Here is a 13,125-nt window from a genome sequence, read left to right as displayed (position 1 = left end):
AACAGCTTCAAAATTCTATAAGCAGCACACTACTGTAATTTCAGTTCACTCATGTTAGGTGACATCCCTAAATTGGGAATCTATAGCCTGGCCATGCTTAAATGCTTATAATTTTCTAGATGTTCCAGCTTAAATGTTTTGACTGTTCTCAGCATGAGAATTTACTTCTCACGGTGCTCAAACAAGTGTGTTGGGTACAGCTATAAAGATCTGAGTCAATGAGGTTGTTAGGCAAGCTTGTCTCTGGGCCCTCTCTTTAAATTCCTTGTTTCGTCCATTTGGGTTCCCTTCTACTTTATTTGTTAATGATTAATGGTGATGGGTATTTATATATCCATTTGGAAAATGACTAATAGAGTCTTTGGGTTAGAGTTCAACTGAACATAACCTACTTTTTTTAAAAAAATAAAATCTACCAGTGTTATTACTTCTCTATTTTGTGCATTGAGGTGTGCAAACAGACATTTTGTGCTTGCGAGTGTGCATGTTCTTATGTAGAGGTTATTTATATGCAAACAACTTTACTGTCTGGAGAAAGGTAAACGAAGTTATTGTAAGATAGACAAAACATTGAACCTTTTAACCACTCCACTTTTTAAAGTTCTCAGTAGAGTAGGAAAGAAGTCAGAGATACAACTATTGACAATTATGAGAAATGAAGAAATAGCACAGATGAGAAACTCAATAAGAGAGAAAGAGATGGTGGTGAGAGAACCGGAACGTAAAATTGTTCAACTTGAACAAGATAATAAGGAATTGGGAGATTTACTTAAAGAACTCAGGGAAGCTCAGATCAATAATGGTGGAGCAAATTCGGTGACATCAAAGCTCCGCAACAAGCTTAGACGGTTGGAAGAGGTGCATAAACACTGCGCCTCAATTGTCAAGTCTAAAGAATCTCAATGGGGAGATCAAGTGGCAAAGATGGAAGCAGATATTGTTACTTATAAGTCTACACTGACCAACAAAGAACAAGAAATAAGGGAGCTTCAGATGGAATTGGAAAATTGTTATTATGCCATTGAAGAGAATCACTTGGGACTCTTGATCTTTAAATCTGAACTTGCTGAGGCTTACTCCAAATCATTCAGGGGCAGGGCAGACCCTGATAAAGCATTTGATATCAAAGAGAATGAAGACATGGTTCTAATTTCTGCAGAGCAATTGAGAGTGAAAGACAAGTCTGTAAAAACTATGGCACAAGCTGCACAACAAGACTCTCTGTTGGAGGAAGAGCTTAAACAACAAAAGAAAAAGCTCGAGGAATCATCTGAGGGTCAACTAATCTTGGAAGAGCAACTGCTGCAGATGGAATACATTGTACAATATGAAAGAAGTGCGGCATTTGAGGCTCTAGAAGTGCTGGAACAGGAAATAGCCAGTAAAAATGATGAAATATGTCGATTAAATTGTGAAGTACAGGATTGGAACGCACTCTGCTGAAACCCTTAAAGTATCCTATGAACCAAGTTATCATTATCATTATCATATATCTAACAGATAGAAGACTTCTGGTGCTGAGGGGGAGCGTTTAAAAGAAGCAGCTAACATCAATAAATCATTATCTACCTTGGGGTATTTACATTTTAGATTAATACATTAAGATTTTGAATTGTCTTATTTCTGCTTTCTCATTGAGTAACTAGTATTCTCTAATCATTCTTGCAGTCATGTTATTATGATACTAGTGGATGTGGCAAATGGGAAGCAGAGGCATATCCCTTACAGAGACTCTAGACTAACTTTTCTTCTTCAGGTTGATTTATATGCTGGTTTAGTTTGACTCTTTAGTCTCAGGGTTCTTTTGTTCATCACTATTTGGCATAAAATGCAGGACTCTCTTGGCGGAAACTCGAAAACAATGATCATTGCCAATGTCAGCCCTTCTATCTGGTTTGTTTATTTATCTGGAACTATATTTCCTTTATCGAAACTTTTCAGGTTACCATAGAAGCTTGATGGAGCTTTACCCGTTTCACTTTTGCAGCTGCGCTGCTGAAACATTGAATACACTTAAATTTGCTCAGAGAGAAAAACTTATTCAAAATAATGTGAGTGTCATTCTATGATCAGTCTGAATTTCTTTCAAAGGAACGAATCTCATCAACCTATCACTACACATTCCATATATTGTTCTTGTAGGCTGTGGTGAACGAAGATTCTACTGGGGATGTAATTGCTTTACAACATCATATTAGACTTTTGAAGGTGGTATCAGTTATTTCTTGTAGTATAAGTTTTATGTGAGTTGCTAATTTAACTAAAATGATAAATTTTTGGGCCAGGAAGAGCTTTCTATCCTCAAACGATGTCAGAATGTCTCTAGGTCTTTGTCATCGATCAGAGATATAAAACAATCACTAGAACTCGAAGACTGTTGCCTAGAAAATGCAACTGACATGGTTGACCAACATGAAGATAACATGCCGGATTATGAATCCAAGGGTATACATGGGTAGGCTTGGCTATGTTAATGAAGGCCAGTGTAATGACAATTTATGTATGAAGGATGAACCAATGTTTCTATTGTTTTCATGCCTTGTTGCTTCAAGATATATTGAATTAAGGTCATCTTTTCCTTTTTCATTTTGGACATTTTAATGCTTTTAACAAGATCTTAATCACAGCTTAATAAGGAAAAAATATATTTCAAGCAAGAGTGAATACTGTGAATGAATTTAGTAGGCCGCCAGAGATTGATACCAAAATGAGGAGGGGGAAGAAAACCCAGAAGAGTTTATAATTTACAAACTATAAATCATGGTTTCAATACATCATGGATTTAGTATGCCAAGGCTTCGTATTCTTAACAAAGAGGGGGAAGAAAACTCAGCAGAGGTTATAATTTACAAACTATAAATCAGAGTTTTAATACATCTTGAATTTAGTAGGCCAAAGCTAGTATTCTTGTTCTAGCATATTTTCTCAAGTTACAGAAAATGTCACATCCAATAGTTTCTCAACTCATGCAAAGAACACAGGCATACATGACGTGACACACATGTCACAACACAATCAACATTTTTGCATGGTTAAAATTCCTGTTCAGATGGACCAAAATATGCTGTATTCAGATTAAAAATAAAAACAGTGGTGTGTTTGTCAGGTAAGTAGAGAGAGAATTCATCAAGAACATCTTACAGTTTGAGTTTTGCCAGGCTCTACTGCTGGTTTGCTATGAGGATCAGTGGCAGTCTTTCCTGGTGAATCTGGGTTGCCACCTGTCTTTTTCTCATCCCTGGCCTTATTAAAAATCACTGTGAACCCCTCAGCTGAGGTTGGATCATTGACATCCCATTCACCAAATTTTGGAAGTGGGCGGCCCTTTTCCTGTAGGATAATTAGATTAGCCAATGCAAAATAAAGACTCAAAATATTTTTAAAATAATTCCTTAATATTTTTATGAACTTGATAATTATATAACGGGAAAGAAAGTGTGTAAAGCTGATAACATAATAGATTTTCTACGTACTACAAAAGTTTGATAAATGCATGTCTCAAATAATAAAGTTGGTTCCTATTAAGCATAAAAGAATGAAGACCAAACATCACACATAAAAGCAGACAAGTTTGATTAAAAGGAATAGCTGTTGTTGGTAAAGAACCCAAACCTTAAGATCATAGACATGCTACTATTTGTATTATTCTAGTGTCAATTCACTAAATTGTTCTTCCAAATTCTTATTGAATCTCTAGAAAGAGGCATGTTTCTAATTGCCAAACACCTTTGCTTATCCATTATACATCACTCACACAAAGGTCAAGTCATCATTTAGAGTTTGGACAGCACTTGACATCACTAATCACATATGATTTGCAGCACATGTACAAACCAAGTCATCACTCACACAAAGGTTCTCTCTACTTTCTTGTTTTTTCTTTTCCCTACTCAAAGACTAGCAGTCATTCATTCCTACACTGTTCAGTGGTTTAATATCCATGGTATAGACTCTCTCCATCTTCTGAGAAAGTTGGATTTGTCCCGCTAGTTAGAAAAACTTTTATATTCTATACCATTCCAGATATTATGGGAAGATGAAACAGGATAAAGGTCTATGACATTGTACAATTTGACCTTTTATGGTTTGGTTTTTTAGCATTCTTGTTTCCTTTACACGGCTTAAGATCAACTTCCCTACTAGCCCTTTCTAATAAAATCCTGTTATTCTCTTTAAAAGAAAAAAAAATCTCTGGCCAAATTATTTAAGCAACAAGAACTGAGGTTCACATATCATAATCCATACATAAAACAGAAGAGAAAAAAAGACAACAAATCACGAGGTAGTAATTCCGAAAAGGGTAGGTCGTAACAGAACAAAACAACAAATAATTCAGTAATTTCACCCCGGACAAGAAAAGAAGAAAAGGAAATCAACTAGAAATCTGATCTACAAGTACCTACGATATTGATAATTGATAACAGCCTACACGATTCAGAAGCTACTAGAAAAGAGAACAAACACTAAAATAGCAACAATCACCCAAAGCACACGGTGATTCAAAAATAGGAAAAATCTCACAGTTAAACTGACTTCGATTAACACACCCAATTTAAGGCAAGACTAAAGCATGAACTAATACATCTAAACGAATTATTCACCAAACAAACATGGTAAAGAGCAGCAACATCCTAAGACTATTCTAGTCTTTCACATAACATTTGAGGATCAAACCACAAAGGCACAGAAGTAAACATTTCATACAAAGACAAAGAATAATAATTAGATGTAATCAGAAGAAATCGAAGACATGAACCTAAAGCTCAAATAACCGAAGGATCACAGTATCGAAATCCAGAAATGAACAACAAAAATTGAGACATAAATCAAAATTAATCACAGAAAAAATAAAATCGGAAAAGCAAATAAGCGATTGGAGAATCGTATACAACAGCTCAATACAATGATCAAAGAGAAAATCAAATCAATTGAGAAAATACAATTTATCACAAAAAAAAAGTAAGAGAGAGAAAACAATACATACCGACATCAATACGACGAGGAAATGTTTTCAGGGAAAGGAAAAGGAGCGAATAAACTCCAATTAATAAAAGGAATCAGAGAGAGGAGAAAATTCAGAGAGAGAGAGAGAGTGAGAATGAGTTAGAGAGAGAAAGTGTGTGATGACGATGAAGGAAGAAAAGAGTATGCAGTAGAAGACCTTGTTGCGACTTCGAATTGGGCCGAAAATGGGCCTTACGAAGAGCGTAACGGGATTCGTCGAACATCGTTACGTGTCCGAGGGGAACTTAGTTTTTAACAGTTATTTTTCATGAATTGGCACCTTCATTGAATCACACACCATTTATCGATTTGTTATATATGGGGGAAATATATGTTTCTGACATCGAATTGAAAGGGAATTTGTTGAGATTGTTATGACTATAAGGCCTTAAAATTGTAGCCAAAATGCTTTTTCTGCTAGAAGCTTTATAATATAGGACTTGCCAATGAAAGTATATTTCATCTTCAGTAATGTCTGCCACAATAATAAAATGTGGTTTAAATTTGTTTTCAGTTTCATTTCAAAATTTAAGGGGGCATATATGGATTTTTATGGAAGCATTTTCCTGAAACTGCAAATGTGTGTCTACATGAATATTTTCAAATCATCTTTGTTAGTTAATATCTTCTCCAAAATATTTTTCTTTTTCTAGCTATAGATGTTGAAGCATGGAGAGATGTGATTTATTTTGTTTCACAACATATTAGTTCTTTCCTCTAGGGACATGTTACATGCTCTGTATGTGCTAGTCTGCTGAGCCAAGTCTACTTCCTTTATTCTCAATTATATCGTTTATTTGCTTATTCTCTCAGAGAGATGTGATAATATTTAATTTTTCTGTTATCATCCATTTGGTACTGACTGTGTTTTAAAAACGTTTGAACTTATCACAAGGATATTCCCTCTTGCACAGATATGGATGCCAAGGTGAAGCAAATGATTAAGCTTATTGAAGAAGATGCAGATTCCTTTGCCAGGAGAGCAGAAATGTATTATAAAAAACGCCCAGAGCTTATGAAAATGGTTGAAGAGTTTTACTGGGCATATCGGGCATTGGCTGAGAGATATGATCATGCAACTGGAGTGATCCGCCACGCCCATAAGACCATGGCTGAAGCATTTCCTAATCAATTTCCTATGATGCTGACAGATGATTTACCTGTCGTTTCTCCTACGGAGACTGAGCCACATACTCCAGAAATGCGACACCCTTCACGTGCATTTCTTGATCCAGATGAACCACAAAAGGATGCTTCTGCTCATTTCCATGCTATCAAAAGAAATGGTGGTTATACTGGTGAACCCGATTCTCCTTTGAACAAAATCGGTTTGAAACAACTCAATGATCTCTACATCTCTGGAGAACAAGAAAATATTCCAAAGTTTGCTAGAAGGGGGCTCAATTTTTTTGAGACGTAGGAGGAGAGTAATGAGCAAAACAGTGGAAGCAACAACACTTTGTCTGAGTCTGAACGCGTGACAAAAGCGGAGACAGAAATTTTGGCCTTGAAGAAAGCCATTGCCAAATTAGAAGATGAAAAGGAAGCTGGCTTGCTTCAGTATCAGCAGAGTTTGGAGAAAATGTCTAATCTTGAGTTAGAAGTGTCCACTGCACAAGAGAATTCTCGAAAACTCGATGAGCGAGCAAGTAAAGCTGAAGCTGAAGTTCAAGCCTTGAAGGAAGCCCAAATCAAATTACAGGCTGAAAGTGAAGCTAGTCTTCTTCAGTACCAGGAATGCTTGGAGAAAATATCTAATTTGGAGAAAAATATTTCTTCTTTGCAAAAGGAAGCAGGAGAACTTAATGAACGAGCTACTAAAGCTGAAACTGAGACTGAGTCCCTAAAGCAGGAACTTGCTAGAGTAGAAGCTGAAAAGGAAGCTACCCTTGTTCAATATAACCAGTGCTTGGAGACAATATCAAAACTGGAGGAGAGAATAAAAGAAGCTGAGGAGAATGCAAGAAGGATTAAGGAGCATGCTAATATAGCAGAAAAAGAAATCGAAGCTTTGGAATTACAAGTTACTAAACTTAATGAAGAAAAGGAAGATGCTGCTCTCCACTATCAGCAATGCATGTAGATAATTTCCAGTTTGGAGTATAAGCTCTATTGTGCTGAAGAGGAGGTGCATAGGCTAAATTTCAAGATAGTTGATGGGGTTGAAAAGTTACAGAGTTCAGAACAGAAATGTCTTCTCTTGGCGACATCAAATCACACTCTGCAGTCAGAATTACAATCTTTGGCACAAAAAGTGGGGTCTCAAAGTGAAGAACTTAATGAGAAGCAGCAGGAATTGGGTAGACTTTGGGGTTGCATACAAGAGGAGAGACTGCGATTCATTGAGGCTGAAACTGCTTTTCAAACTCTTCAGCAGTTGCATTCTCAGTCTCAGGAAGAGCTTAGATCTCTTGCTTCTGAAACTTAACAGTAAAGTGGAAATAATGGGGAATGTGGAATCTCATAAGCAGGCTTTAGAGGATGAAGTACACAGGGTGAGTGAGGAAAACAAAATTCTAAATGAGGTCAAAATTTCTTCATCTTTGTCTATAAAAAATTTGCAGGATGAGATTTTGAATTTGAGGGAGACAATAGAGAAAGTTGAACAGGAGGTAGAGCTTCGAATTGATGAAAGAAATGCTCTTCAACAAGAAATTTACTGTCTTAAAGAGGAGCTTAATGATGTGAATAAAAAACATGAAGCCATGATAGAGGAAGTCCGGTGGGGCTGACTTAGACCCACAGTGCTTTGGATCATCTGTGAAAAAATTGCAAGATGAGAACTTAAAGCTGAAGGAAACATGTGAGGCTGACAAAGGAGAGAAAGAAGCTCTTTTGGTAAAATTGGAAACCATGGAGAAACTTCTGGAGAAAAATACTGTTTTACAGAATTCCCTTTCAGACTTGAATGCTGAGGTGGATAGCGTCAGAGGAAAGGTAAATGTGTTGGAAGAAACATGCCAATCTCTACTAGTGGAGAAATCAAATCTTGCTGCTGAGAAGGCCACCTTGTTTTCTCAGTACAATCCACAACTGAAAAGTTGGAGAAGCTCTCAGAAAAGAGCAACCTATTGGAAAATTCACTATTTGATGTGAATGCTGAACTTGAAGGGTTAAGGGTGAAGTCCAAGGTATTAGAAGACACATGCCGATCACTTGACCATGAGAAGTCCAGTATCTGTCAAGAGAAAGAAACCTTAGTTTCACAGTTGAACATAACTCATCAAACACTGAAAGATCTTGAGAAACTGCACAGTGAATTGGAATTGAAGCATTTGGAAGTAAAAGGAGAAAGGGAGTCTGCACTTCAAAAGGTAGAAGAGCTACTAGTTTCCCTATATTCTGAGAGGGAAGAGAATTCCAAAGTTTTGAAATTGAATGAAGATGAATTGGCTGAGAAGGAATTACAAATTCTTATTCTACAAGAAGATGCAAATTGCAAGAAAAAGGAATATGAGGAGGAACTGGACAGAGCTATACATGCTCAACTTGAAATTTTCATCATGCAGAAATGTATTGATGATTTGGAGAAAAAGAACCTCTCCCTTCTAGTTGAGTGTCAGAGACTTTTGGAGGCTTCCAAAATGTCTGACAAAATGATATCTAAATTGGAGACTGAAAATGTTCAAAAACAGGTTGATGTGAATTCTCTGTCTGAGAAAATTAAAATACTAAGGATTGGCTTGATTTAGGTGTTGAAGACTCTTGACAATAACAGTGGGCATTTCGGTGAGGATATGCTTGAAGAAGGACAAATGCTCCTGAACCACATATATGGAAAACTTCAGGAGAGGCAGAAATCTTTTGACACAATTTTCAATGGAAGCCAACAAATGGCCATTGAGAATTCAATTCTGATTACATTCCTAGAGCAGTTGAAACTAAAGGTGAAAAATCTTGTTACACAAAGAGACACCCTTGATGAGGAGTTCAATATCCAGTCTAAGCAGTTCTTGGCATTGCAAACAGAGGTCCAAAAGATATTGCAGAAGAATCAGGAGTTGGAGTTGACAATAAGCAAAGGAGAAGAGAGAATGGAAGTAATGACAATTGAGACAGACAATCTATGAAAGCAGTTGTCAGACTTGGAAAAGAGTCACAACAATTTACAGGAGGATAGTTGCAAGATATTGGAAGAGAAGAAGTCCTTGACAAGAAGATTTCTAGATCTGGGTGAAGAGAAAAGTAACTTGGAAGAAGAAATATGCGTCATGATCCATGAGGCAATAGCTCAATCTAATCTTTCCCTGATTTACGAGAATATTATCTTTGAAAAACTCACGGAACTTAAAGAGCTAGGTGAAGATCTTGATAAACATTGTTCAGCAAATAATGACCTTGATGAGAGATTAAGAGTAATGATGTGCAAATTAGAAATGCAGAAATGGAAAATTCACATCTTAAAGAGTCATTCGTAAAGTCAAATGTTGAACTACATTTAGTTGAATCTATCAATGGTCAATTGAGCTGTCAGATTAGGGATGAAAGGGAGATGTTGCATCTAAAGGAAAATGAGCTTTTGGAAGCAGTTGAGATGTTTCATGTTTTACATACTGAGAAAACAGAATTGCAAAGAATGGTGGAAGATCTGAAGATTAAATGTGATGAAGCTAGGGTGATGCTTGAAGAACAGGCTAATCAAATTTTGAAATTGTCCTCAGACAAGGATCATCAAAATGAAGAGCTCATATGCCTGTCTGAAGTGAATCAGAAGTTGGAGTCTAAAATGGGGTACCTACGTCAAGAGCTTGGAGAAACTAAACTGAGGGAAAAGAAGCTAGGTGATGAAGTACTTAAGGGAACAAAATAGATTGAACAATGGGAAACTCAGGCTTCAACAATCTTTGCTGAACTGCAGATTTCTGCTGTCAATGAAGTTTCTCGTAACAGATAAAGATTCATCTTTTTTGTTGGCTGTTTGACAGATTCGACAAATCAAAGCTCATATTTCAGAGCTAAATTTGCATGCTGAAGCACAGGCCATGGAGTACAAGCAGAAAGTTAGTAACTGTGTGGAATAAAATAAAATGATCTTGGTTGCTATTAGTTATAATTTATATATAGTTCAGCAGTACCAAGAACAGGAGTCCTTTTTTTAAACAGACAGACCAAGAACAGGAGTCCTTTTTTTTAATTGACAAATATTAGTTCTTAGTATTATTAGTTTTTTGACCAACATTAGTTTTTTTAATTTAAATGTCACTAAAATTAGGGTTCTACACTAACTTCTGGAAGGGATTAAAGACCAGCAACTTTATTATCATCATAACAATTACCATGTCAAGCTAACATTCAGTTGTATATGAACAAACTTTAACATATGAACAAAATATAAAATTAATAAAACATCATATGAACATGAACCAGAGCTTCAATAAAAAAAACCCACTGACCCGTTTGCAGCCCAATCAAAAACGGATTAGCTTCTTCACCAACAACTCATCACTGACATGCGCGCTTCTTCCCTACAACCACGATTAGCAAACATCACCATTAACATAAATTATATGGAACCCGCAAACTTAGATAATAACAGTACACGAACCCCTTAACCAAAAACAAGCTTCAAATAACCTTAACCTAACAAAGTTTGTTAGTCACTAGCAAATCTCTTTCTTCATGAAACTTCAACCCGGGAACTTGGAGCGTCCTCAAGTTGAAATGGAATACCAATATGTTAGGAACCAACAATAGGAATAGGAAGGGATGAAAAATGGGAGAGAGATATCTCCTCCAGGCTCCAACAATTGTTCCCCCCTCACAAAGGATTTCTTCTTTTACAGGGAGCAAAAGCTCAATTCTCAAATGATTCAAAACTGAATACCTCTTGCCTGACACCCTCCTCCTATTTATTTACCTCCTAGACCCCTCTAACTAACTAACTAACTATAACAACAAGATAGAATTGGAATCAAAATGAATCAAATGGTAGTGTGGTAAAATTTATATTAATTCTCAAAGTTAAATGTTATCTTATGATAAATACTTCACCGGCTCAAGTAATTTAGAAGAATGGGAATCAGTGTTGGCTTGTAATCATGTTAAGGAAGATGCTATTAAGCTTAGGTCCTATTTGGTTTCAGAAAACATCTTGTTTTCATAAATACAAACTAGAAAATGCCAACTTGTTTTCACATTTTTCCTGTTTTAAAATTTTGTAGAGACAGTGGAATCAAGCAGTTGTGATATCTTTTAATGTGTTTTGTTTTCCGTAAATGCCAAAGCATATGCACTCAATTCTCTTGACATTTTCTAAATCTTTATTCAACAGGTCATCTAGTGGAAAGTATATTCTTCCATGGATATACAACATATTAGTGAATCATGATCTCAATCACATTCATCGGCAATATGTGACATGTACACTCAATTCCTTAGACAAGGTATAATGGATTAAGTTTTGCTTCCTCATTTATGTGCTTGGTATCTGCAATCTAAACTTTAAATTCATCAAGCTTTATTTACAATATGGAAATTTCAAATCTAAATATAATTCCCCTAATTTAATTCTGCAGCTTCTGCTATTATTCCTTCTTGTATAATGAATGCTTCATTAATGTCCTAGGTTAACTTCACTGATGTTAACTAAATGATAGAAAGACTTGCAAGATAATGAAATGGCCAAAAGATCAGCTAATTTAACTTGGCTTTTTAAAATTATATTTTATATTTTGCATAGAAATATCTGACATGACTTATGCCATTTATATTGTAATTTGTTCTCTTTCGAATATGCTTGTCTTTCTTTTTTATCAGTTTCTGGCCCACCCACAATATTTGGCCGACCAATTAGTAATTTGATATGGTTGGGATACTTCACAAAGTCAACATGATGAAACGAAAATACAATGCCTAGCTAATTGCTTAAAGACTTAAGTGCATTGAAGTTGCTTTTACAATTTTGCACGTACATTCTAAATTTCCTGTTTAAAAACTGAAACTTGAACATGCCATTATATTCTGATTTTGTAAAACAATATTCCTCTAGCTTCTTCTGGGGTGGAAATAAAATCATGACTTGAAAGTGTTATCTGATTAATTCTCTAATAAAAGTTGTGATAAAAATGCAATAGGAATAAAGACATGTTATGGATTGGGAGCAATGGGACGTCTTTGTATTGAATGGTTATTTATTAAGGTTACTCTAATTTGTTTCTTGTCAAATTTGCTTCTTCTGGTCATTCTGATTTTCTGGTGATTTCTGGTTCTGTTTATGTGATATAGCTTTACGTTTTGAGAATTTGAAACGTTGTCTGCCACTTTTCATAATACCAATTTTAGAGGGGCTACTCATCAGCCTTTGTTACAATTATCAGGTCATCTGCAACTACTGACATCACAGGTACAGTCACATTTTCTGAAATTAGTTTGGCCGTCTGTTGAATGTTAGGGGCTTTGTTAAAATTTACTTTCAGATTGACAAGACTTCTCAGACTATAAGCCATCCGATGCATGAACTCCAAATGCAAGAAAGTGAAGATGAAGATGAGGTTGAAGATGAATATTATCACGATGAAGATGATGGTTCTGAAATGAGTACTGATGATGAAAGCTAGTCTGATTTTTTCGAGAGGTAATTACATACATAAAAGTTTTTATTATGGCTTATGCATTTGTTCATACCAAAATTGGTAAAGTTGACAAATAGTGTGTTTATATTGGTGCTGAGAAACTCAAAATCATGGTGATATCATGAAAAACTAGAAGCAACTTTGTGATGCTTTGCCTTGGAGATCCTGAAACACCCATTCTGCATATGTTTGGGATTTTATAATCCTCTTTTGAGATTGCTTAAATTATTGTTGATAATGATATATTGTTTTCTTTTGCCCCTTATTGCCAAAAAACCTTTTCCACATCATTAATTCTTAGTCAGATTTATGTAAATTTTTATTAACCTAAAAATTTCTTCTTTGCTTCTTAGCCTATCATAATAAAAGACTATTTTGCAATTAGTAGCCACTATCTAAATTGTTTCTTTGGACTTTGGAGAACTGATCTGGTTTTCCGTTTGCTTATCTTATTTTTGATTTACCCTAAAAATTCTGGTATTGTCTCGTGATGTTAATAATTCTAGCTATCATATAAGTCCATATATGCTTTATTAATTAGAGTTTCACT

At 35.6% G+C, this 13,125-nt stretch overlaps 1 long non-coding RNA gene and 1 pseudogene across 1 annotated transcript; both read left to right on the top strand.

Moving 5' to 3' along the window:
• Nucleotides 1-1,502: 1,502 nt before the first annotated feature.
• On the top strand, nucleotides 1,503-2,031 carry LOC102666744 (uncharacterized). The gene is made up of 4 exons (XR_003263109.2): nucleotides 1,503-1,575; nucleotides 1,669-1,756; nucleotides 1,835-1,893; nucleotides 1,988-2,031. It is a non-coding gene; the product is annotated as an uncharacterized lncRNA (long non-coding RNA).
• Nucleotides 2,032-5,189: 3,158 nt separating this feature from the next.
• On the top strand, nucleotides 5,190-12,560 carry LOC100777221 (protein NETWORKED 1D-like; annotated as a pseudogene).
• The last annotated feature ends 565 nt before the right edge of the window (nucleotides 12,561-13,125 follow it).

The sequence above is a fragment of the Glycine max genome (assembly GCF_000004515.6).
Source record: "Glycine max cultivar Williams 82 chromosome 10 unlocalized genomic scaffold, Glycine_max_v4.0 Gm10_scaffold_119, whole genome shotgun sequence".
In the NCBI taxonomy this organism is placed as follows: Eukaryota; Viridiplantae; Streptophyta; class Magnoliopsida; order Fabales; family Fabaceae; genus Glycine; species Glycine max.
Note: the sequence above shows the minus strand (reverse complement) of the source record. Positions and strands in the feature narration are given on the sequence as shown.